The sequence below is a fragment of the Charadrius vociferus genome, unplaced genomic scaffold (assembly GCF_000708025.1).
Source record: "Charadrius vociferus isolate BGI_N301 unplaced genomic scaffold, ASM70802v2 scaffold230, whole genome shotgun sequence".
Taxonomy (NCBI): Eukaryota; Metazoa; Chordata; class Aves; order Charadriiformes; family Charadriidae; genus Charadrius; species Charadrius vociferus.
The window spans coordinates 172,729-199,527 of record NW_009646500.1 but is presented as its reverse complement, the minus strand read 5'-3'; positions in this window follow the sequence as shown (position 1 = coordinate 199,527).

Here is a 26,799-nt window from a genome sequence, read left to right as displayed (position 1 = left end):
GTTTATCTTCGATACTATGTAAAAGTTTTTCACTGAAATGGTTATTAAACATTGGAATAGGCTGCCCAGGGAGGTCGTGGATTCACCATCCCTGGAGGTGTTTAAAAAAAGGGTAGATGTGGGGACATGGTTTAACACGGACTTGGCAGTGCTAGGTTAACACGGAAGTGGTTTTGTCAGGTTAGGTTAATGGTTGGACTTGATGATCTTAAAGGTCCCTTCCAACCTCAACAATTCTATGATTCTATTTGCACACAAACGTCACAGATGTTTGACCAGAGATGACCCATTATGATGCAAGGCAATAGTTTCCTCTGGTTATTTCAGAGCCACATTATGTTACATAGTCTTAGAGACTAAAGCTAAGAATAAATTCTGCTTTTGTTATATCTCTCCCATGCAGAACAGTGTATAACCCAGCCAAAAACCACCACGTGCTTTTTCCCTACAAGGGTGAAGTCACTAAGCAGTCAAGTAAATCACACTATAGTTACCTTCATCTGATGTCACCTCCCAGATCAAATGTTACAGTCCAGTGTCTACAGGTTGCCATTCTCATGGGGATGGCTGGTATCTTCAATCCCTGATATATTTTCTACATCTAATACGGACAAAAGAAAAATGTCCTCAGAGGAATATGCTGTTCAAGTATAAGAGGAAAAATTACATTAAACTGGATTTATGCCGATGCCGATCCTGTCGTTGATGGTTTTGTTTTTAAAGGATTCTCTTGGAAGGGGTGGTGGTGTCCAAAGTTGGGTGGATTGGCACAGAAAGGCCCAGTCAAAGTTTATAGCTGAGTAGGAAATGGAAAGTCAATGTAATCAGATGTCAAAGGTTTTGGAGTAAAGGCATATTCCTCACTAAGGGTTCAGCATTGGTTTATTCATGTGAATGGCTGTTTCTGTCTGTTTTCATAAACATCTTTAGTGACCTCAAAAGAATCTCTGTCTTGTCCATGTACTTAACTAATCAGATTAGTTTTTTCCTACACTGTTGCAAGTGCAATCTGTAAGGTACCGGAATCTACCTGTGTTGACAAGTTTTAAAGATGTTTTAAAACCTTCTTTTCTAATATTGATAGTTCCACCCACTCTTCAGAAAGGGAGAGTCTTTATTGTTATTATTTTTATTTTAATTACCTTTAACAAAGCTGAATGAATTGAATATCATCCACAGATACTCAGTCTGCAGGGCAGGAGATCTCCTGAATAAAAGATGGCATTTGAAAGCTCTGTATCTGTAGTTGGTTTTGTAAAGTCAGGGATGGTCACCCATATATATGATGGTAGGATCATGCCCTTCAAAGTACCTGTACAAGGTTTTCTGATTGTTTATAATTCTCAGCATCCTTTAGAGCTATAACCAGTTGCACAGTCAACATTTTTTGCTAGATCACCTATATGTCCTTGTGTCATGGAGTCCTTCATCCATAATAATCAAATCATTTTCTTTCTGGTGTTCTACTTACTCTCCTTCCACTCAGTCCTTCTTTGACTAAGTGATTTTTTTTTTTTTTTTACAGCAAAAATAAATGTGTTTAAAATTTTAAGACAAATCCATAGTTATGAGGAAAAAAAATAGCATTTTTCTCCAAAAAATGCCATGTTTTATTCAGGAGATTTCTTTCCATACAGATTAATAAAAGTACTTAGGGCTTAAAATGAGTCCTTCAAGAATCAGAGAAACCTTAGTTTAAGTCATCTAAAAAGTGGAAGTAATGCTATCCAAAGGGTTCTAGTCAGTAAAAGAGTAAAGTGAGGATGCAAAATACCACCTCATTTATTCAACACAGAGATAGCAATGAGAAAGCTGGTGGAAGGATTTAGAGAAGGTTTCCAGATGAATGGTAGATTTTCCAGTAATTTGAGGTACATGGATGATAAAAAATCCATTATTTCACAAGACAATGAATGAAAGATTGTAGTTAATGAAAGGGATGGATCTCATAGGAAAATAGTATAAATTTGCAGTTAATATCCAAGAAAAAGCAGGTAAAACAAAAAGGAGCAAGCATGTTCTGATGGGGAGGGAGAGTATTTTATTTAGTTTGAAAGTTTTGTATATAGGCTTGGTTATTATCCAAGACAGTAACGAAAGCCCGGGCAAGTTTATCAGGGAGAGTTCAAGCTTAATATAAAAATCTATCTTTTGGAGGCAAACTGCGACACCACCAGATTTTTTAAAATTTTATTTTATTTTTTAAACAGGCACTTGAACCTTGGTCTTGCAGAGAATTGTTTAGAGTTGTATGGCCAGTGAAGAAGTTTAATGGCTGGGTTAGTTTCATAAGGAGAGTCGTGTGACAGAAAATCTTATCAACGAGTAATTGAGTCAGCAAATTGGGGTTTGTGATGAGATGAGAGAGACAATCATTCAAGGATGCCTGGACGAAGAAGAGTACAAGTGCAAATGAAGAGGAGTGAATGAAATTGATCACCCATCACTCAGAAAGATTAGTGATAATTAAACCACTGTGGCGAGATCTGATTTATCACAGCACCAAATCTCAGAGCAGTTATGGTTAGTGATGAAAATAACAGTTAACAAAAGTAAAGTTTACCTTTAGGAAATCATTGACATAAATTATGTCATGTCTCTTTTGCTAGTTGATGGAGCCCTGAACCCCAATATCCCATTGTGCCAATGTCTGTAAGTTGTGTCTACAATAGTGACTGGTGCAGCATGAATAAAGAAGGAGGACATGTTGATTTGTCATGTTCTGTTACTGCTCTAGGAGTATATATCTGTATTTTGTGTTTTCTGGCAATGAATTTGATGCTAGTCTACGTATTATGAATCTGTATCCAACAGATGACACAAAGTAGATTTCTGTACAGTCATCCCAGATGACCGTCCCCGTTGCATATGCTGTTGCTAACAGAAATTTGTGTGTATGTAGTGAGTACACTACTGGAGGACCTCCTAAAGGATGTGTTTTCCTCCTGAGGAAGGCACCCTGTGTCCACAAAGCATGTGAGGGGCACTTTACCCTGGCATGTTACTTCAGCCTTGGTTCCACTTGATGAGAAAGCATTTCAAGGTGCATTTGAGTTGGAATCATAGAATCATTTTATGATTTAGATTGGAAGAGACCTTAAAGATCATCTTTAAGGCTGTTCATACCATGACTCAAATACAGATGCAATGCAATGCATTTCTATCGATTTGGAGGTGAATAGGATTGTTCCTATAACTTCTTTACAGTTAGGGTGGCAGAGCACTGGAACAGACTGCCCAGGGAGGTCTGAGATTTTCTCCTTCTCTGGAGATTTTCAAAACCTGCCTGGATGCAGTCCTGAGTAATGTGCTCTAGGCAATCCTGCTTTAGCAGGGGAGTTGGACTAGATGATCTCTAGAGGTCCCTTGCAACTCTGAAAATTCCGTGATTCTATGTGATTCTGTGATTCCAATGCACTAAGTAGGCTATGTAGCATGCATTGCTCCTGCGCTATCACTTTCTTTGTCTTTTTGCCAGTCCTGGCAGACATATAATTTGGACCCCCTCTAGCTAATTTGTGGCCTTAGAAAATGTTGTGATTGCCTACAGAATGGAAGTTTACTTATTCTTCTGGCAGGGCAATTCCCAATTTTACACGGTTTGTCTGTAATATGGTGTATTCCAGGTTTTCTGCATTTTACCATAAAAGTCTATTCAGTGAAATGTCAACACAAGATGAAGGACAGATTTGTTCTTGGTATGCTAAACCAGATGGTATCTACAGAGATATGTGGATAAGGGGTTGGTTCTCTTTGGCGTATAGAATATTTAGATTGGTATAGCTATGAACGGCAACTTGAGCACATAAGCATCTTATCTGTGATCACTTCCATCTATGGCATGACATAGTTTTCAAAAAAAGCAGTACAATATTACCAAAGATCTAAGTATGTAACCGTCCTCATTCATTTTGTGAATGAAGTCTTTTAAAGTATGTGTGCTTATGGTGTTTGTTCCACATAAACCTTTTCTAGGCTATAATTCACATTTTGAAAGTAGCGTTGGGCAGAGGGAGAATCTTGTAGGTGTACACATATTTAATCTGGGGAGCAAGTTCATTTGTATCGGGTTTATTTTTCCCCAGGGTGTCTATCCACCATCAGTGATTTGTTTAATGAATGCATTTTAGCTATCGCTTCAAATCTCACAGGATTAGAGTTCTTAAATATTTTAATGTCATTAGCTACCACTGGAAATCTCAGTGTAAATCTGCGTAAGTGCGTAAGATAGTTGTACCGAGGTATTCAGTGTTCTTTTCAGTCATGTATGTTTTTCCTGAATGTAAATTTTAAAAGGAGTTCTGCTTCTCTTACCTACACGTCAGAAGTTTGATTGGTGGTTGGTTTTGGAGCTTCTCTTTTTTGTATGTAGGCGTTTGCAATATTTTTCTTTAACATTGCAGCATAATGCTGCCCATGATATTTCCTGCTGCTGGTTCCTATGTTTGGCAGCACACAGCATTGCAAGATGATTCGTTTCACTGAAGGATTCCAGTCAGTCACCGATGAAGCCTATGAAGGCGGTGTCTTTTATGAGTTACGATTAAGTAGTATCCACATCAAGCAGTTGTCTCTGACAGGAAGAGATACTTACACTGACGTCTATGCAGGTTGATACTGTTGATCATCTTCCCAGAGCCATTATTTTCAAATTCTGCTAGGTTTGAAGATGTTAGTGGTCTTTCTTCAAATAGGTAGAAAAAGAGGTTGAAAACAGCTGTAGTTACAAGAAGCAGGAATAGTGTTTCTGTTAATAAATCTTTAACCATGGGAATAACATTCTTTACTTTAGGGGCTGTACCTGTACCAGGGATGATGTGAGTTTCACAGATGCCCTGATGAGAATCATTTGGTTTTTCTGTCCTTCTTTTTTCTAATCGATTCAGCAAAGAGTTTGTGAAGAACCTGGGGTTCTTTCCTTGACCTCTAAATATCAAATAAGTTTATATGGCAATCTGTGCTCCTTTGACTCAAGACACTAGATATCCTAGTGGAAGTATTCTTAATGTTCTTCTCTGTATCCTAGTGTAAGTCTTAGAGCTGTAAAGAGTAAAAATCCCTCTTCTAACTTAAAGCACATGTTTAAATTGCGGGAGTTATATTTAATATTCTCAGCTAGCACTGGAAAGCCTTCCTCTACAGGTGTACAGGTGGATGGTTCCTTGTGCACCTGATTCTACCTGTGACAAAGTACTTGAACTGTATTTGAGTACTGAGTGATGCTCTAATTCGGGAAGCTTTTTTTACACTGCCGTGCAGCTGTGATTTGGATGTACCTAATTAGTCTGGTAGAAGTATACAACAGTTCTATCTTCACATTCTATCTCCACAAATTTCCTTTAGAACAAGCTTTCTTGATAGTGCAGTCTCTTTTATTTTGCTATAGGGGATCACACAGTTCCTGCGAATGTAGAAAACCGTGATAGGTTGAGGCAAATTATGGGAGGAAGTAGAACAGGGAGGAAAAAAAAAAATCAATATAATGCCCAAAAATGTTAGCTATATGCAAGTCTTTCAAAAGCATTGGAGGGATGCCTGTCAGCATAGTACTTCAGCATATTATTCTATTTTTATTTAAATATATTAATCTATCTTACTGCATTTATTACACATATAACACAAGTAGAAGTCCCTTTTTATTGTGAATTTTGTGAACATGATTGACTAGAACTGGATACAGTACTCAGGGTTGAGTCCTGCCAGTGCCTTGTAGACTGCCTTCAATATTTCCTTTACCAGAACTAGAGCAGGGTTTAATTTCCATTTTTTATGCCTACATTACATTGATCACTTATACTTTACTAATCCATCTAATTTTTATCATCTTCTATTCTTAAATTTTGAATTCATGCCAGAGATTCTATTAGTTATTAGTTGATCTTATGCCTGTTTCCATTTTTATTACTACTTCTTTTGTGATCAAATAATTTTTCTCCTGTGATATTCCAATTCTTCTCTGCATGTTATTCTACTTGAGTAGAAGATACTGCCTGTTGTAATTTTTACCAAAATTGAGGTTCTGGGAGGAAGAGGAGAAAATAAGAAAATAAGTGACTCTGGATATTCTCAGTCCTTACTTTTCCAAGTTGGTGTCTATATTTTGGTGAAAAGGGTGTTAAAGAAGGTAACTACCTTCTGCCATCTGGGAATCCATAAAGCAAAACCAAGTTAAGAGTGCAGAGAAAGTTCTTGTTTTAGTCCTCTGGATTCTGATTTTAAAATCTTAGTTGCAAACTGATATGATATTTGAAACTGATCATGTTGATGATGAAAATTGCTCAGCATCTGGCAAAGTCTATCTACTTGTATGCACTTAATGTTTCATTTATGGATTCATTTGTTTTATTTAATTAGCTGGGCTCTTGTACTCATTCCCCTGAAACACTGCAATGTAATGTTTATGGAAGTGCATGTGACCTTGGAGATACACTTCTAGCCATTCCCTTGTCTTCTGAGAATACAAAATCCATATGGTGCTCTCCAAAAAGGAAAGTGTTTATGCTGCTTTGATGCCAAATTAGCTGTCATTACATTTGAATAAAAGGTGAACAGTTTGAGGCAAAATCTAATTATCTTCTATTGCTGCGTATATTTTTTGTGCAAATTGAACATTTACATTTTTTAATAACAATGCAGAAGATCAAAGTACATCTTTGTCAATTTTGTTTATTATTGCCATCTATGCTGGTGTCAAACTCTGGTACTGACAGACTGACTGACAGAATAGCTAGAGACCTAATTAATTGAAATAGGTTTCGTGAAAGCTATTAATAAAGTGTTGGAATTATCACATGTGAAAACATGAAGAGAGTGCTGTACTGGAGCACTTTGTTTCTATTGAAAACTTTGTTTCTATTAAGAATGAACACAACTTGACTGAAACTATTTATGAACTTGTAATGAATTTTTCATTCAAAATAATTCTTTAAGAAAGTGGATTTAATGAAGGAAAAAATTCAACTTTTCAGCTCACAAGATTTCATTGTAAAATGCACTGTTAAAAAATGATCAACATCATTCACAAAAATCTACTCCTAAACTAAATAAAGTGTTCAATTTTTAAGTAGTCAAGTTTCATTTGTTATGAACTGGTTGCTTGAACAAGCACAATACTTTTCAAATTAATGTAAAATAAAATTTCTCCTCTTTTTAAGTCTACTAATCAAACCAATATTACTAGAATAGAATAGTATTTCAAAGGCTAAGGATGTTGGAAGAGGTGTTGACTTTTAAGAATGCATTTGATCAATAATAATAAAATTAATATAAAAATTGGTAGGAACAGAATACTGTAGGAGACTATTAAGTAGGTCTTTAAGTTCAGTACTCTAGAACAGCAGATAGACATCAAGCAATTACACAATTCATGATGGTCCACAAAGCACCCACCCTAAACAGAACAGGCCACAAAGTGTTTTCCATTGTCTTACATCAATTCCAACACTTAAAGGACTGAAGATCAAAATAAATTAAAAAAAAAAAAAAGTGTGCCACGGAGAGAGCAAAGAGATCAAAGGCATTGCCAGTTTCCTAAATGCTTCCAGGTGTGCCTGCAAGAGTACTGTCCCCACCATCCCATTGGAAGTTGGACCTTGGACACAGTCCCTGAGGTGACTGAGGCTGAAATTCCACCCTGTCCTCAAATCTGGAGATCAAAGATCCTAATCATATGATCTATACATTGACAAGATAACTGTGAGAGCTGAAATCGTGTGCTCTTTGTTTTGTATATCTGGTCGACTGCCAGTTTCTGGAATGTTTGATGGAACTAGCCAATCACACAGTCTATGGATTGAAACAAAAAATTCCGAGATTATGAGGATCATTCCTGGTCAGGCTGGTACTATTAAATATTTGGGAGAAGCAAAAGGATACAGTGAAGTTCAATGCACTTCCAGATTCAAATGAATATTTGTGGAAATATTTTCTGTTCTTGACTCACCTCTGGCCAAAAGAAAAATATTTTCATTGACATCTGAAATGATGCATTCAAAACAGTTCAGGGTCAGATTTCTAAGCTCTCAGTATCCATTTGTGGGTCACAGAGCTTGAAAAAGTTAAACTCTTATTTTCAGTTTATCAAAAGCTTTTCCCGTGGCGACACTGACGACCAGATTTTTCAGAGGTCAGCAGCTGACATGCTGATTTTCCCTTGAAAATCCTCTCTTGACTGCAGGAGTCAGAAAATGCTGGTGACGGTGTGTTCGCTGCAGTACGCACCCGCTGAAGCTTTCAGGCAGAATTCGGTTTGAGGGATTTTTACTTGTGTAGCTGTATAGCTAGTCTGCGTCAAAAGAAGATTTCAGAAGTGTGTTGTGTTCACAGATGGTTTCATCAACAGCTACATTAGTGCTGAGTAGACTTGATAGCCTGTTTGGGTGTGCTTTCGCATTAGAACAACATATTTCTTGAGAGGAGTATGGCTGGACCTCTCTGTTCTCAAGTAGCTAAGAGAATTTTCAAGCTGAGCGTATTTTATGTGAACGTCAAATAGTCAGCTGCCAAGTAATGACACTTCTGAAATTCCTCAAGCTTGTAACACATAAATAAGTTTGCAAGTAAAAACACAATTTTCTTAGTAATGTTAGATAAATACTATCTTGCTTGAGCTCCTGAAAGCTGCATTAATATCTTTTACATGTAAAATATGTGATTGGATTCATTCTTAACATCTTAAATGGATTTTTTAATGTGTATTAATTTTAATGAATGACTGGGAGGTTTATTGGAGGGAGGTAAAGTAATGTCTCTGAAGCCTCACTAGCTAATCGAATTGCTATATATAACTTTTGATAGTGTACACCCCTACCCCAAGATGATTTTTCTCATCATCATCCAAGATGTTAAGGAACTGACACCTGCAGAGGTTTGCTTTCAACTGTTGGGAGTGGTCTTGAATGTAAATCCTCCCCCCATGACAAATACCTTTCAATAGAGCTTGTAAGTAGTGCGTAGTATGCCAAATCTTTGCTCCGCGTACATTTGGCAACGAAAACTCATCTTATTTAGACTGGCGTAGACTGTCATTCATGCTCACGCTTAGGTCATGGAAGGAAGACTGAGGGGGAAAAAAGCATGCGCCCTTGCTCAGAGGTCTGATTTCTGCTTGTTCCATGCAGTCCATGCAGCGAAAATGAGAAACTTTCATACAACTATCACAGAGATTTCAAGGGGAATGCGACAAAAGGTAGGACAATGCAAAAGTGAATCAGAGTTATGTGGAGTGGGAGACTTCTTTCTGCAACTGAATGTTGCTGAGAATGGCTATCACTCCCTCTACATCAACTCCAAACTCTTCTTGTTTAAAATAGATCAGTAATATACTTTGGTCTTTCAGCGAAAAAATAGATAAATGTTAATGCAAACAGCTGTAGTTATAGGGTCCATTTTGAAAGTGTGAGTTTGGCACCAAGAAGTTGATTCATTTGTCCAAAACAGTAACAAAAAAAGCTGGTGCGAAAGCTGTCCGGAAGCAGGAATCATTTCATCTTAGGTCCTACACATTTTAAACAATCAACTAACTAATTTCATTCCTAGTTTCTATATTCTTTATCTTGGATCATTCTGACAGACTGCAGTCTGGTCCTGTTTAGATTATGCATTTTTCTTATTGTATTCATGGCACACTATGATTTACATCTACTTTTGGTTATATATATGCTCATACTTTCTTGAAAATACAGTTAAGCATATTAGATATGTGTGCATGTGTGTACATTCACATTTCTGTGCAAATATAAAAAATTGGGAACTTTGGAGGGATCACAGCAGGTTCAAATTAAGTCAAATAAGGTTACATCTGTCGTATTAGTATGACATTAAGGCATTTGATCTGTGGAATTCTACTAGTTTAGGCCCTGAGTCACAAAGCTCTCTTTCTTTTCCTAGTTTTTTTGCTTGTAGTCTCAGCTGAGAAATTGGATATTGAGTGGGCTATAAAACAGGAATCACCTGTGCCCACTGGAGATACCAATTTACAATTAGAGATATTTTGTACTGGTGAAAAACTGTAAGCTGATTGGCAGCAACAGGGCACGTAAAGGATGTTCTGCAGTTTACACACCATCTTAGTATAAATTGAGGACTTAGCGGTCCAGACCTAAACTTAGAAAACAGAGTCTTTGTATTCACACAGTTATATCTGTCTGAATGAGAGAGGGAAGATGTGAACCTGTTTTGCAACAGTCTTTGTGACAGCCTTGGGGTTGAAACTTTGAATGCACGGTTCCCGCTGGTCAGTATGGACACTACATTTCCCAAGAAAGGTTTCAAGAGTAAGTTTTCCCTGGTGTACCTAGTTAAATACCTTCCTTCTCATCGTGCTTCGTTGTACACTGGGCTGCACACCAAATTGGCTGTATTTCAGTGCTGCCAAATGTGTACAGTTTGATAAGCACGTTGTAGCAAATCTTCAGGACGAAAGGCACCGTCTAAATGTCAAGTTATTTACCCATTTTAAAGCATTTTATCCTCCAGAGCTGTAAATCCAGCACCATTTGCTAACACAAAATTAGCTTTTTAATGCTATAGGACCCTCAAACACTAACACGTGTAGCAACGTCCACATCCTTGCTGGTGGAGAGGCCAAAGGTTGATGTATCTAGGAGGTGAAGTTTCAGCAATTCAAGTGCTTTATTCACACTGGATTTAGAATCACATTAATAGGCCATACCAGGTCTCAGTTCAGCAGTTCTGTCGCCCTGCCTTCTCTTACAAGCAGTATGGACCAAATATGCTCACATACATATAGTCACCACTCACAGAAACCGGCAGGAGCAATAAGCATACAAGCAAGAGCAGAATAGGACTCCCAAGTTTCTTGCTGATAAAGTCAGCATAGGATAGTACATCGTTTCTGTCTATTACTATATTTGCTTCATAGAAGATTTATGACTTCTTTTTCGGCAATTAGTTGTGGTCGCCTGAAAACTTGAGAAAATGGCAGAAAGCCTCCTTGTTTATTTCCAGGCTGGTGATGTATTACACACCTTGTTTTTTATCTTTGTTGGTGTTCTATCGTGAATTACTTTTTTTTTTTTTTTGTCAGACTATTTCCTTCAGCTTTCTGTTGCCTAAATTTGTCTTACTACTCTCATGTCCTTTTCTTAGAAGAAACAATCAATAGAAAGTGCTTTTAGCAGTGGCACAGCACAGTGGTTTACTGCAGTGTAGGTGCTGGGTGGTGTCAACACTGCTAACCTTCTATATATTGGGATTTTGGTTAAGCAGCAGATATTATGTGGTGCTCCTTTAATATGTGTCTTTATGGTGCCTGGGCATGTCTGAGGCTGACCTTTGTTAACACATTTGCTTTAGATTCCAAAAGACCTAAGACAGAATCATATTTACCATTTTTTAAATGCTTCTCGAAGAATATTTGTTCACATGTAAAGCATTTCTGAGAAATACTGAGAGAAAGGGAACAGAAAAATATGAAGTATGAAAATACATTCTATTTTCACTGGATTTTTACTGTTATTGACAGTGTGGTGGGGCGTTATTGCTTGTTCCTCATTTTAGACCTGTAGATATACTTCATATGTGAAAAAGCTTTGAGTAAAGGTCCATTTCCCTTTCAAGCCTCTGTGCGTGAAATTTAAACTCCCGGGACCTAAGCTCCAGAGACAATTTAGTATGAATTCAGAACTACCTACAAGTCATAATCAAGAAATACTTCCTTGCTTGCAATGGCCCAAAGAAGTACAGTTTGGCAGAGAAGAATCAGAGCTACAGCCACACTCATGAGATAATGGAGGTTTCTGTCTCGGACAGAAGACCTCAGCTCTGGGCTTTCTTCAGCTCTCATGGGCTTGAATCCGTAGCGTACCCAGTTGCCCCAGCTCTCCCTGTGGCCGTGCAGTTGTGGGCAGGGGGCGACGGTGATCCACCCCTAGCTGGAATCAGGCACAGTGCAGCTGGGACTGTAGGAAGCAAAGGGCGAGGAAGAGAGGAGCAACAGGGAGCCCGACTTCAGCAGTCTGCAAAGGATCTGCATCATCAGTGGAGTCTTAGACCGGTTCCTGAGGATAGTTGTACACTTTGTGTAGCACTTGCTTTGAATGAAGAAGCAAACTAGTGTCTCTTCTGCATCTTATTGGTTGCTTCTCCACAGCACAGTTAGGCAGATTCTTGGCTTTCGCAGAGACACCCAAGAGGAGGACCTCAGAATTAGGGAAAAAGCCTGAACTGAAGTAATACTTAATATAATATCTGATTTTAATGTGGTTTGTTTGATTAACTCTGATTTAGATCATGGCTTTCGTTACCTGCCTTGGGAAACATTTAGGTATGTGGGCAGCAGAAGGAAGCTGAGGGGCAGCCTGTCACAGGACCTGCACCACTCACACAGGGTCTTTTCCAGGAGCTACTCAGCATTGAAACTCAAGGACCTTGTCAGGCTGGGTTCTCCTGTTGTGAGAATCTCATTTTTCCTCTACTCAGTTCATCCTTCACTATTACACTTCTTTCTTTTTTTTTTTTTTTTCTTTCTTTGTTTTTGTATAATTATAGCAGCTAAATAGCTTTTGTCTTCCTTTGGAATTGTAATGTCTGACGGAAATTAGGAGATGTCAGTCTCCAGATGGTTTGAGATTTTCAGAGGCCTAAGTTAAGTTGCAAGAGAGAGAAATTTTTAAAAATACTGGCTTAGAAACACAAACCAGGATGTAGTGTTACTACACCAGATATAATTTTTGTCTTGTAAAGAAGATAATTGGTAATCAACAACTTTTTTGCCTCAGTCTTCACTGTCAATCTCTCTTCCCACACCTTTCAAGTGGATGGGCCCCAAGACAGGGACTGCGGGAGCAAAGTGCCTCCCACTGTAAGAGAAGATCAGGTTTGTTACCACCTGAGAGACCTGAACATACAGAATTCTATGGGATCTGATGAGATGCATCCCTGAGTCCTAAGAGAACTGGCTGATGCAGTTGCAAAACCACTCTCCATGATATCTGAAAAGTCATGGCAGTCAGGTGAAGTCTGCAGTGACTGGAAAAAGGGAAACATTGCACCCATCTGATGGGTGTAGTATTTGGTGGATGAGGAATTGGTTGAATGGTCACATCCAGCGGCTCCATGTCCAGATGGAGATCAGTGACAAGTGATGTCCCTCAGGGGTCCATATTGGGACTGCTACTCTTTAATATCTTCATCAATGACAAAAAGTGAGATTGAGTGCAGCCTCAGCAAGGTTGCAGACACCAAGCTGAGTGGTGCAGTTGACATGCCTGAGGGATGGAATGCCATCCAGAGGGACCTGGACAAGCTCGAAAAGTGGGCCTCTGAACCTCATGAGGTTCAACAAGGCCAAGTGCAAGGTCCTGCACCTGGGTCAGGACAAACCTCAGTATGAATACAGGCTGGGGGATGAAGGGATTGAGAGGAGCCCTGAGGAGAAGGACATGGAGGTGCTGGTGAATGAAAAGCTAGACATGAGCCAACTATGTGCGCTTGCAGCCCAGAAGGCCAGCCATAGCCATGGCTGCATCAAAAGAAGTGTGGCCAGCATGTTGAGGGAGGTGATTCTGCCCCTCTACTCCACTCTGTTGAGACCCCACCTGGAGTACTACATCCAGCTCTGACGCCCTCAGCACCAGAAAGACATAGATGTGTTGGAGCAAGTGTCCAGAGGAGTGTCACAAAAATGATCAGAACACCTCTTTTATGAAGAAAAGCTGAGAAAGTTGGGGTTGTTCAGCCTGGAGAAAAGAAGGCTCTGGGGAGACCTTATTTGTGACCTTGCAGTACTTAAAGGGGGCTTATAAGAAAGATGGGGACAAACTTTTTAGTGTGGCTTGTTGCGATAAGACAACAAGGGATAATCATTTTAAACTAAAAGAGGGAAGATTTAGACTAAATATAAGGAAGAAATTTTTACAATGAGGCTGACTAAACACTGGAACAGCTCAGAGAGGTGGTAGATGCCCCATCCCTGGAAACATTCAAGGTCAGGTTGGATGGATCTCTTAGCAACCTGATCTAGTTGAAGATGTCCCTGCTCATTGCAGGGGCATTGGACTAGATGACCTTTAAAGGTCCCTTCCAACCCAAACTATTCTATGATTCTAAGATGTAGCTTGTCACAAAGCTGTGAGATAAAGTGTCACAAATTCTAGAGCGTTCATGCTCAATCTTTTGCATTGCTGAAGTTACCTAAGGTTGATTTCTGCAGAGGAAAAGAATAGAAACAAAGAACCTGAATGGTAACTGGGGGACTTCAGGGAGGTTGCATGGTGAAAGCTATACTCCATTTCTTGAAGAAAATAAATGACGGTAATGAAAATAAAAATGACTGCTACCTGAAGCCATCTTTTAAATACCTTTGAGAATCAGTGTAAAGTCATTTGGGAGATTTTTTTTAAAAATTACTTAATATTATCTTTTTGCCTTTTTTACTTCCTGCCTAATGAAGATAGCTTGGCTTCAGGAGCTTTAATAAGTGCATTCTGTACAGATATGTGGGAATACAAAGAATTTGAAGGCATAAGAAAAAGCTGCACTAATGAAATGCCTAATATAGATAAACACAGGAAGTGCTGTTTTGCATTTTGCCTGCTTATTTATTGTTCGCAAAGACAAGTAAAGGTCATCTTTTGCTAATGGCATTATAACCTTGGCCTCCTTGGTATCAAAATGTTAAATATTGTAAAGAAATGTTTCCGTGAGAGGAGGATTTTAATTATAATAAATCTTTATGTTTTCATTTTAGCACCAGTCCATTTTCTTTCCATACTGAAGTTCTCAGTAATTTATTCATGACCTTTAACTGCTTTTAAGAAATGTAGATTGGGAATTATTGCTCTCCTCGCCATTGGAAGTGCCAAGGCAGGAATGTTTTTTTCCAGAAGGGATTTTATTAATGAGATCCAGTTCTCATATTAGAACAAAACAGCTGAAGCTGCTGGTTTTTCTCATCCTGGTGTATATGTGGAGGATCAGTGTTTAAAATCACATTGAGATTTTTGATCTAAGATAAACAAGTGGTCTGACCACATAAGGATATGCAATTTATGATGAATAATCTGGTCTGTTTAGGATTAATTTTCAGCCTTGTGTTTCTGACTTCCCTCTCCCTAAAAGCTGAGATAGTAAAAAAAAAAAAAAAAAACAACCAAAAAACGAATAGTTGAGTTCAAAGGCTGAGTAAGAAAAGAAAAAAGTTCTCCATATGTATGAATATATGGGTAGGAGTATGTAGTGTATCTACCCATGTATATGTAACGTATGTTCAGAAACACAGATGTAAGATTTATTTCTTCCCAAAATATTTTCATCACAATGAACTAACATTGTAGACACAAACTTCAAAGAAAGATTTAGAAAGTAGACACCTGGGAACTGTTAACGTTTCTACATAGCTTGCTTTGTCACTAAGCAAAGCCTGACAACCTGGCGGCCTGACAAGGGTAAAAAGCTCAACCTTTTACTTCCCATACTGTGATCTACTCTGGGTAACTCCTCCATCATCTGATGGGAGTATGTTTGGAGACAAGGGGAAAAAGGGGCAGGGAGAAAGATTCATACCAACTGGCTACATGAAGATAGAGGCCGTGAGAGGAGGATGGAAGACTGAGAAGTAGGTATTTAGTTTATGGGGGAAGACTAGAAGGGCAAGCGGTCAGGTCTTCAGAAATTTGAATTTGCGTATGGTAAACTCTTCAGCATTTTCATAGGGGTTGAGAGCACCTCCACGAAGGTCTGCAACAGCTGTGCACTGCCTACAACTGCAGCTCTGACCACATGTAGGAAGGCTAGGGACACAGGAACTGAAACACGGGGATTCGTGTCCCTGAACGTTCTCTGCAAGCTTCCAGACAGTGTGCATCAGGAAACAACTTTAGTAAGGTATTAATAGATATACTAGATTGGGATTATAAAGCTTCTTTAAGACTGCGTCTACGCCTGCAGAAGAGGGAATGGCAGTGGGAGCCTGACCGAAACTTGGAAGTGAAGGTCTCAGAGAAGGGTGCTGGAACTCAAAAGGGAGAAAGAGATCAGGAAGGGCTAAGCGAAGCACATGCTATCTCAGACCCTTTATGTTAGCAAATAATTCTGAAATATTGATAAAATATGCATCTTTCTCAGAGAGAATGACAGAAGGTGGAAACCTCTTGGTTTACTTGGTTCCACCAGGACATTCTGTCATGGATCTGTACTATCTAACCACTTTGATGACCTGTAACCTCATATTGACTATTTGAGTGAGTGAACTTAATATTTTATCTTTGGAGATGGAAGGAATGATTTTAATTGTTACCAAATACAAGTTCAGATCTCTAGTGTTTAACGCATTCTAGAACTGTCAATCCTTTTTAGTATACTTAATCTAATAATTAATGCTTTTTGATATGGTCTGTTGTGTGCATTAGATTTTGTATAGACAAATGTAGTTAACCTGCCATTTTAACTGACTTTATTTACTCTTATTCTCTACCTACTCACTACTCTGCAGTAAAGTAAAATAATATGTTTCAGAAACCTCTTCTTCAACTCACTTCAAATGTAATTTACCACTGAAAGAATGATGCGCTTTTAAGAAGGATTAATTCAGACTTATGATAAGCTCAGTCGTCACCTTTTTTAGCGGAATGACTGTTATTGACATGTTTTGCTAGAGGTCATGAGAAACTCATGTCCTATTTCTTTCCTAATGACTAAGTGATATGCTCCTCGCAAGCAGTGAAAATATTTTTTCCAGTATGGTGTCTTGTGGCTAAAGTAGATTTTAAGGTGCAATACAATGGATCTGAAGCATAAGGTTTTGATCTCATCAGTATAAATTAATAAATGTACTGTAGAAAGACATTTATTGTCATGTGCTTTATTCCCTAAATATGTGTATGACTTCCCTACATTTATGAATGCTTTTCAAAACAGGATTACGTGTGCATCTTTGCTCTTGTCAAGAAATATTTCAGCTCCTCTGAGGATATCCTTAATATTGTAACAAGTTCTTGAACAGCATCAGGCCCATACAATGCATCATATCACTAAATTTTAGATCTAGGTGCAAAATTTCATTTGAACTTCCAGACTGTAATACTTGCCAGGTGTGCACAAATTCAAATGTACAACTCTGAATCATTTTTGCATAATCAGTTTTTACTGTATTATATGCATGACCAGTAAGCATTTACCATTAGATGCCTGGCATTTATTATTAGAAGACCTGATGACTAGTTATTTGGCAAACATATCCTATTTAGGTTTAAATTTTACATATTATGGCCTCCCTAAAAGATAATATCTTCAGAACTTAATCGTATAAAAATCAGTATCCACCAAGTGAATGGAGAGGGAGAACACAGGGGACTCTGCAGATGGGAAGGAGGAAACTGGGAAAAATGGTAAAAATGGAAATGAAGGAGGGGACTAAGACTTAGAGATCCTAATCTCTAAGACTAGGAGCAAGACAGGGAGCACATGAGGAAAGGAGGACCGCAGACCTGTCAGGGCAGGGCTAGTTCTGGCAAAGGATGGATTTGAGTGTTTTGGATGATGAATTAGTGAGAGCAGTGACTGAATGGCATCTGAGATCAGGAGGGGAAAAATAGAGAAAATAGGGATGGGTAAAGTATTCAACATGGGTCAGAGAACATTAAGTGAGCTTAAATGAGTTAATTTTGGTATTAAAAATAACACTTACGTGGTAAGAGGCTTCTCAGTAGGAAAAAGTAGACCTGCAGAGCACTTGGAATGCTTCGTCTATTAAGTTGCCTGCTTCAACTTGCTCTATTCCTCAGTACGTTATGTGGTATGGACAGCCTGGAATTCAATGTCTGAAGGAGCATGCTAAGGTTGGTTGGGTAAAACTTGATACTGAGTTGCTAGGGTCATACTTGTCCAGTTTAGTCAAAAAGCACAACTAAGAAAATGAGCAAAGATTAGAAAGAAACAGAAGCGGGAGAAGAACAGATTGGAAAACGAAGAGAGGAAAGGTCAAGTCTTTGAAGACAGGGCAGAAGAGTCTGTTTGCCAGACGGTCAGTGCCCTAGGATGGCCTCCAGGCTTCCTGAACATGGTCCTTCTTCTGCTAGCTGTAAATGTTTCTAAAAACCTCCATCAGATTCTGGACTGATGTTTACATTGGTAGTGCTCCAACAGTCACCTGCCTGCTACTGCTGCTACTTACTCTGCTACCTCAAGTAGAAAAACTAGGTGGTGGATCTAAAAGTTCCCCAAATAGCTGATGTTGGAACACTGGTGTGAGCAAAACATCAAATAATGGGGTTTGGTTTTTTGCCCTGCTTTTAAAATCAAACTAGACAACTAAGAAATAATTTGCAGAAATAGCTTAAAAGGGCACAACTAAAGTGATGAAAACAGAGCTTAACGTTTGGAAATGACATTGCTCTGGATGCTTCTGCAATTTCAGCTCCTTCCCCTTTTGACATACTTGTAAGGATTTTTCTTGTTTACACTTCAGACAAGGAGCAGGATGGGCCTACTCTGGGAATTCATCAATATAGAGTAATGAAAGGAAAGTATTTTTTTAATCTGACTTCTGCCTCACTTACTGCAAAAGTTGGAAAGCATATTCTTTAAGTAGGCAAAGGTCTGCAGAAGAAAAGGGATCGTTTCAGGACAGAAGTAGTTGCCACTTGCTCTGAGAAATTGTATTCTAAGCCTGCCACTGACATCCAGTTCCTATCTTATGCCTGACAGGCGATTAAAGTAGACTTTTCCTATGTGTGATTGTATGTTCCTCATTTTTAAGAATCCTATCCTAAGATCCAGATTTGCAGATGTGAGTCTTGTCCTCTTTCTTGGAAAATGTGCGTCAAAGTATGAATTACTGCATGTGCTCAGAACCTTGAAAATCAGGTCTTAAGTGTCTCATCCGGATCCTCGGGAAATAATGGATGCCTTGACCTTAATCTCTCTGGGCTACAGTTGTAGTAGCCAGTAGTGTAAAGGCTGTTGTGAAAATAAATTAGTGAACTTTTCAGAAAATCATATGAAGTGTGGAAAGAAGCACCAGCAAAGTAGCTCTGAGAAAATTAATAACTCTTGGAATAAATTAATAACTCTGTCTTTAGAGCAGGATGTGAATTGTATGCTGTAGGTAATGCATGGAGCCACATGTTGGAAAACAAAATAATGAATTGTTGATGAATTAAGCGGGTACTGCCCATCACAAGCCCTGAATAAGGTGGAGAATGGGCTGAAAAAAACAGCATGCAGTCAAAGATATAATCGTACTGTATATGCAAGAGGGGCTATGTAGAAATTGCACAGTCAGCCTCTGGAATTGCCTTACATCCAAGTACTCAACCTTGCAACCATTTTAATGTTCTTTGATTAGAATTTTGTTTCATAAAAACTCATGTGCACATAAATCTGCGTATATTTCTGCACAAATGTTTATTACACAGATTCTAATTGGGTGATTACATTCTGTTTCTGTAACAAACTAGATTTCTCCTATTCAAGCTTTAGTTTTAGTGGACCCTAGAGGCTTAATCCAGGCTTGAATTTTACTGTTCAAGCATGATTATAACAGTCTTTCCACTACAAGTGTTAATAGTGTTATAAATTATTTGGGGTTATCGCTTAATATGTTTTGTACTAAGTTTCTTAATGAAATAATTTGATTTTCATAGTGTTCAGACTGTTAAGGTCTTGTTCTGCAACTGGTGGTAACATTGTGTATACCAGATGACCTTTCTTGGACATTTGGAAGTCTCTAGTTTATAGATCATTACTGTCCCCGGCCCTTCCTCAACTTGTACATTTTAAAAAAATAAGCTGTGAGACATCAAGGTAAACCTGCCTTCAGTACTATTGCCGCATTTGTCTGTGGATTCTGCCAAAAAAGTGATTCACATGAAGTACAGGATGATTCTAAAAGCCACACTAAAAACTCACAAAGGATTTGAATATAGATTGGCTTGCAGCAGAACAGCAGCTGTCTTCAGTTTGAAATAGTGTCAAACAAAGGAAATGGAAAGTCGTTCTGTGTGTACGTCTCGGAGGCGTTAGTCTGTCTTTTACTTTTCTAAGTGCAGTAGAGATAGGAAGAGCTTGATTTGTGCAGGTGATGCAGAGGAAACTGTGGGCACCGCTGTTACAAAAAGTAATTTAGAACGGGGAAAAAAGAAATCTTTACATTGCTGCTGCTGGAGGAGGACTTAGCCAGAGAAAGGAACATCCTGCCCTTATTTTGAAAACACAATCCTGTCTTTTGCCAACTAGTCATAACTGCCAGTTATTGCACAGCCTGCCAAAAATGCATGTAGGCTTTCCATCTAAGTCAGTGACAGGTTAGCAATCCATATTTCCATACATTTTGCTTCCCATTGTAAGAGGACTCCCAACCAGTACATCTTATAAAAATGTATAATAACAGTACAATGTTTTGATTTTTAGAAACTGACAAAATCCCTTGCAGTGACTGCAGTCTCCTCTTGACACAGGTTCAGAAGAGTATGGAAAAAGCTACTCTGTCTAGAACTGCAACAAAGTGAAATTTCTATTTTGCAGAGTATTCTGCAAAGTCTAAATTGGCAAGCTTCAAAGTCAGAAAATTGAAATTAAAATTTGAAAAACATAATTAACCTTAAAAAATGACATTTTGCTGTAACATAGAAATATGCTTCTAAAACATGAAGCTTATTCTAAAATTAAAAATAATTTCATTCCCCAAATGAAATTTGATCAAAAAGTGTACGCTGCTGTAATAATTTGCAATATTGACAACGTGCCTTTCTATGTAGTTTTTCTGGAATTGAACATACTTTCTGATGCAAAATTGTTCTGTCAAAAATTTTCTAATCTGTTCAAGTTGTACCACCCTTTTATCTAAGCCATAAGAATAAATGTATTTCTTTGATATGGAAATTCATTTCTAACTAGGAATAGGAAGTCTCTTTCTGAGCATATAATGTTTTCATTAAAAGTTATGCGAGTTTAGCGGTTGTGCATGTTGATGTACTTGAGCACAGTTTTCTCAGTTCTATCAACTGTATGATAGGATTGTAAGATAAAAATATATAGAGAGTCCTGTTTTAGTGACAAACATTCAGTTTTCTTGTAAAATGAATGGACTGCAACGAAGTAGAAATATACAGAAAGGGTTTTTTTTCAGAGTTTATTCTGATTTAGAATGAAAGCTAAAATTTAAAAAAATAAAAAAAGACATATAAATTCTGGATGCCTGAGAGCAGAAGCACCATTCCCTATTTCAGATTTAGAAGATGGGGAGAATCTGAAAGTGATGAGCTCCACGCAGCCTTGAAGCCTTGAGTTTGTTTGAAAGTATGTGCTCCGGGGCTTTGGCATTCCCCAAATCATCTCCTTAGCTTTTTACTAGGCTATAGAATAATTGAGAGCTTTTGAGATGGCTCTTGGTGTCTCAGCTCTTGTCTTCTTTTCTGCCTACTGCAGTGTGTAAGGCCTGGAAGCTGAAGATATTCAGATGAATATCTGAAGCTGGCAGATGGAGTTGGAAAACATGGGTTCTCCTGTACATTGACAGAAATTGAATAATCTCCATGAAACATGGTTTCAGTGAACCAGTATTCTCCTACAGAAGAATATACATTGTAGAACCTCCAGTGATATCTTTCTTCCGTGGTGCAGCTGTTTTGGCAGGGCTGTCTGCTGAAGCCCTTTTTTACAGCAGGAGAGCTACAACTACCCAAATGTCTCAGTGCTCCAACTTTATCTTCTTGGCTCCATCAGCTGTAGCTGACTATAAAAAATATCACCATTTTCAGAATGCGTAATACTGAAAACCAACAGTGACTGGAAAGGACCTACAGAGAGGCACGGCAGTGCTGGATGAGTGACTAGCTCAGTGATTGACAGATGTCATAGTTGACAAGTGAAAGTAAAGGTTCATTGGGAGGTGTAATTTGAGCTAACCATACACATTGCCGGGTTCTAACTGAGCAGTAAAGACATGATGTTGTGAAGGATTGTTCAATGACTGCAGCGGGAAGTGGAAAAGCAAACAGGGTGTTGGGGTGTTTAAACAGACAGATAGAAAATAGTGCTGTGTGACACATAAGTCAATTATAACCACTCAGCTGGAATATGATATTCCGTCATTCCGTTCTGGTAAAAAAAAAAAAAAAAAGAAAAAAATTCAGAAAATAGAGTAGGCATATGAAGGGAGGCTGAGTAGGAAGACTTCCATATAAAGACTCAACATATTATTTTAATTTAGAAAAGGTTAAAGAGAAGAAATTATAGAAATGTGTAAGTAGATATACACAGGGAAGATAAAGCACGTTCTCATACTAACCTTTTGTTATTGTATAGGAAAAAATGGATAACCAAAAGAAAATAAAGAGCAAAAACGTACTTTTGTAAAATACAAATTTTATAAGCACAGGCTACGTGTGAATCTCATTTTCAGAGAATTGAGGCCAAGATCTTAATACAGTTTTTAAACGAATTAGACATTTGCATGCTTCTTTTGACTTTGTATTATATCAAGTAAAGATTTTGTAAGCAACATGCCTTTCAGGCTTAAGAGTTAAGAAGAAACATCCCCAATAGGCAGATTATTCCATAACTGTTCTTTACTTTCTCCAAGGCGTCTTGTCATGCTCTCTGTTTCAGACAGGCTACTGGAATAAAACAGTGTTACAACTTGGTAATAAAAGTACACTATGCAGTATTTTGAATGCAGTGTTTTTAATGACATTAGGCCTGGGTATGTTTTAGCACTTTTCATGCATTGTGGCTTAAGCTTCAAGAAAGATACAGACATTCCTGTAAATTCTTGCTGTGCTTCCTATCAAAGATGACTTTCTGCTCTAGCTCATTCTCTGTATATCAGTGACAGAGATAACAGAGAATACAGACAAGAAGCAATACAGAAAACAAGAAAAAGGTTTATCAGCCAAAGGAAATATAAGTCAATATACAGTACAATGACTGGCTTGACTTTATAGTCCTTCCCATTTACGAATCTTCTCCAACTCAAAATTAATTTGAATTCTAACAAAGGCTCTTAAATGTTTCCTAAATGAAAAGGACATTTTTAATAGATTGCTGGTTTAGCACTTCTTTTTCTTTAGAATTAGGCTGGGAAAATAAGTTTTGTTCACCTGAAACATCAAGGCAACCAAAACATCATGAAGCATTTAGGATACTTATAATTAATTAGCCAATCTATTAATGAGAGACTGAGGAGCAGTCAGAAATATTTGAAATGTGCTTAATTAATAGTTTTTATGATCCCTTGTTTTTTTCAGTGTTTGCCATTTCAGACTTGAAATCAAAGATTTACAAGCTTGTTGCACTTTGCACGTTGAGTTCTGCAGTTGCTCGTGTGAACTGCTACACAAAAGCATAAACTGCTGTGGTCCGTGGCCCTTCACAGCAATAATCTCTCGTGTTACATGTCCATACTCAGGAAAAGAAGGTCTCTACCTTGTTCATGCATCAATACTAGATACAACAAATAAAATTTGAAATTAAATCCTGCCTTCCTGAAATCGGTGTAGTGACAGTTTTGTTGGTCACTTTGGTGGGATCAAGATCAGAACACAGACACTATAACCTGGTAGACTCCTGTCTCTAGTGGTAACCAACTGTAAATGGATATAAAGTCAGAATAAACCTGCCATAACAGTTCTCCAGAATATTATCAGTCACCAAGTTTAAGGTGTTACCTTCGTATTTTCTAGCTCTGATAGTCCTTTCTCCTTTAACTTGTCCAATCTCCCCTTATATTTGTCTAAATTTTTATCATCCACATACTCTTGAAGAAGTATTTCCGCAGCTTAACTACACATTGCATCAACATCTCCCTTGGCTTGCTGCCTCCTAAGTTTCATTTGATACCCTCTAGTTCTTGTCTTTGAAAAGATGGTGAATGACATAACACTTTCTACTATAATAAAACATAAAGCAAAGTAAACATCTCACTCTTGCTTTTCTCTGATAGGGCCAGACCAGTGTGTAGTTCTGAAAGGCAAGATAAAGGTTGTCCCACTGAGTTTTAAGCTGAATCGTCACTGCAACAGAGAATTTTGTCCTATTATTAGTGATATTATAGGACCCTGTAAATTCCTTTTATTAAAAAGAAGGTCTTAAAGTCTCCACAGTACTTGTTTTAATTATAATGCAGAGCTTTTCTTTAGGGAGGAATGATAAAATGGAGAGTACATTTATTGAATTGCGTTGAGCGCGGGCAGGAGTTCTGCTGCACCCAGGCCCTTAGCATTTGTTACTGGTTTGCTCCTCTGTCAACATACTGGTTCTTGCTGATTGCTTACCTAATCTTCCTTAAGTTTTACAAAGGCCAAAGAGGCAGATAATGCTGTCTTTAAATTTCACATGGGTGCTCAAAAGAATAAACTTAAATGTTGAAAAATTTAGTTCAACGCATTTAATGTCAAGGTGGTTGTATTCAGTTGATACCTTGCACTAGCATAAGCAGATCACCAGCTGTGGGACCATGGGAGAGGGTGGTAGGACAGTGGGGAAGGGAAAGAAAGAGGCTTGGGACAAAATTAAACTGCAATGCAAGTTCTCCACAGCGTGTGAGAAACAGCTAAAGGTGCTATGCCATAATAGTGTGGCAGACTGATATGAACTGGGTACAGATATCCACCCACACAGAATTCACAAGATGATGTGGGTTTTAGGACTTGAATATTTTCTCAAAATTCAATGGGAGTTCTTCCACTGACTTTAATGAAAATTAAATGAGGCTGCTCTTCAGTGAGGTGGTTAAGAACAGGCCTAGTTTTCAGGCACAAGAGTAATTGACTTCAGAGGGACCTGGTACATGTAAGTACCTTAGTGTATTGAGACTATATTGAATGATAGGCTGTCTGTTAGGACTAACTAAGATGTGAAGACCATAAAATCTAATGGAAATTGCAATATGAAAGTAGCAGACTTTAGTCTCATTAAATTTTTTGCTAAACATGCTGCATTTGATTTCTTCATTTCCATTCATGAAAATCTTTCTTAAAACACTGTCTTCTAGTACTCAAATTTATTGTGAAATGGTTAATATTATTTTGACAGAGTTAAATATGCCATTAAAAGTCCAAAAGGAAACATGTTTCAAAACCAAAACACTTATGAATGATACAGAAGCCAGTCCTTACTACCCCAAAAAGGTAAATACTTTATGTCAGGTTGGTTTTAATTGGTAAGAAATGTCAGAAAAGATATGCTTTGTAACAAAGTAGCACAGGGGGATAGGGTGTTGTTTAGTGCCTGTTTTTATGCTGCCCACAATAATTTCTGTTGTAACTAAACAATGGAATACAGTATCTGTAATTATTTAAACAGGCACTTTTGCAGTTGTAATTCATTCTTTCACATGCAAAACTATTATTAAAAAATGAAAGGGAAGAAATATGTTCTTTATGGCTTTCAATTAAAAGTACCAGTTAATATGATAAAGCAATTTATAATCATCAAAAAAAATTAAAGGTTATTCTTTTGATTTTGCTGGTCTTACATTGATTCAAAGGTATCAGCCAACTAGTAGCAACTAAAGGTAAGACAGTAAGGGTGATTCTCTCATTCTGTCCTTCTTCATAAAGAATTTCTTAAATTGGAAATACTTAGCTAGTTGATTTAAAATGTTGGGATAAGAGATCTTTCTCTTAGCTTGTTCAGCTCTTTCTGGCCAGAGCTTTTAGACAATTCATCGAAGCTGGGAAGCCTTCAGCTAGGAGAAGTCAGCAATTTCTTTTCCATCTCTTTTTCTGTTTGTTGGGGCATGCTGGTGTATTAGTTTGCATGCTCTGGTTGTGCTCGTACCCGATCCTGTATTAGAGCAGCTCCAAAGCTGTTCTAAAATACATAATATCGTAGCGTTTGATACAGAAATTCAAATGCTAGAAGCTTAATAGTTTCTAGTTTTACAACAGTGTAATTTTATGCAGTGATAGCAGCATAAAACTTGAACAACACAGCAGTGATGTAAGCCTTCCTCATAAATAAGTTTGTAAGAAATAAATGCTGAATAAAGGAGGGGTTCATTCATGGTTTATTCAGCTTAAAGTAAAAATTTCCATTGACTTTAACTTTCCATAGGTAGTTACTGACTGTAGGTAGTGTCAATTTCTAAGTGCTATTTTACAAAAAGCCTGGAATTAACATGCTTATTGTTAGGTCCTGTTTAATAACAGTTTTATATTGTCCCAAGTCAATTTGACATTTAATATGTTGTTTCCTCTTCAGCAATTTTACTACAAGGGGCAATTTAAGCATTAAAAGAGAGGGACTCAACTGTTTCTGTCTTGCATAGTTGTTTTTTTCTACATAGGTGGTGTTTTATCATTACAGCAGTGACATTTATTTGCATACATAGATGCTTCATAAAGAACATTCATTTCTATAGTAAGGGCTTTATTAAGACTGATAATGACCTCCTGAAGAAATATTATTTCTTTAAATAATTTAAGGCTATCAAACTGTTGGTTTCTTCTTTCCAGAACTATGAGTAAAAAAGATGGGAAAGCAGTTCTACCTTTTTGTATGTGTGTATGTTTTGATATATTAATGCAAGATTATTGAATAGCTTTGTAAATTCAATAGGAGTACCTAAGCTGTCAGAAATACATCTAAGTTGTCAGCAACAATAATGATGTTGACTCATCAACAATCAATAACTACTGAAAGTTTTGATTTTTAGTTACTTTCTTTGAATCATTGCAAATCATTGCGTGGCCAGTAGTCCTAGTAAGTTTGTTTGTTTTTTTTTTTTTTTTTATGGACCAGTGTGCTGAAAGGGAAAAATAAATGTCAGTAATTGATGATTTTTTTGTAATGGTTAAATAATTACTTTAGGTTGTTCCTGAGACATTTTTTTAAAGT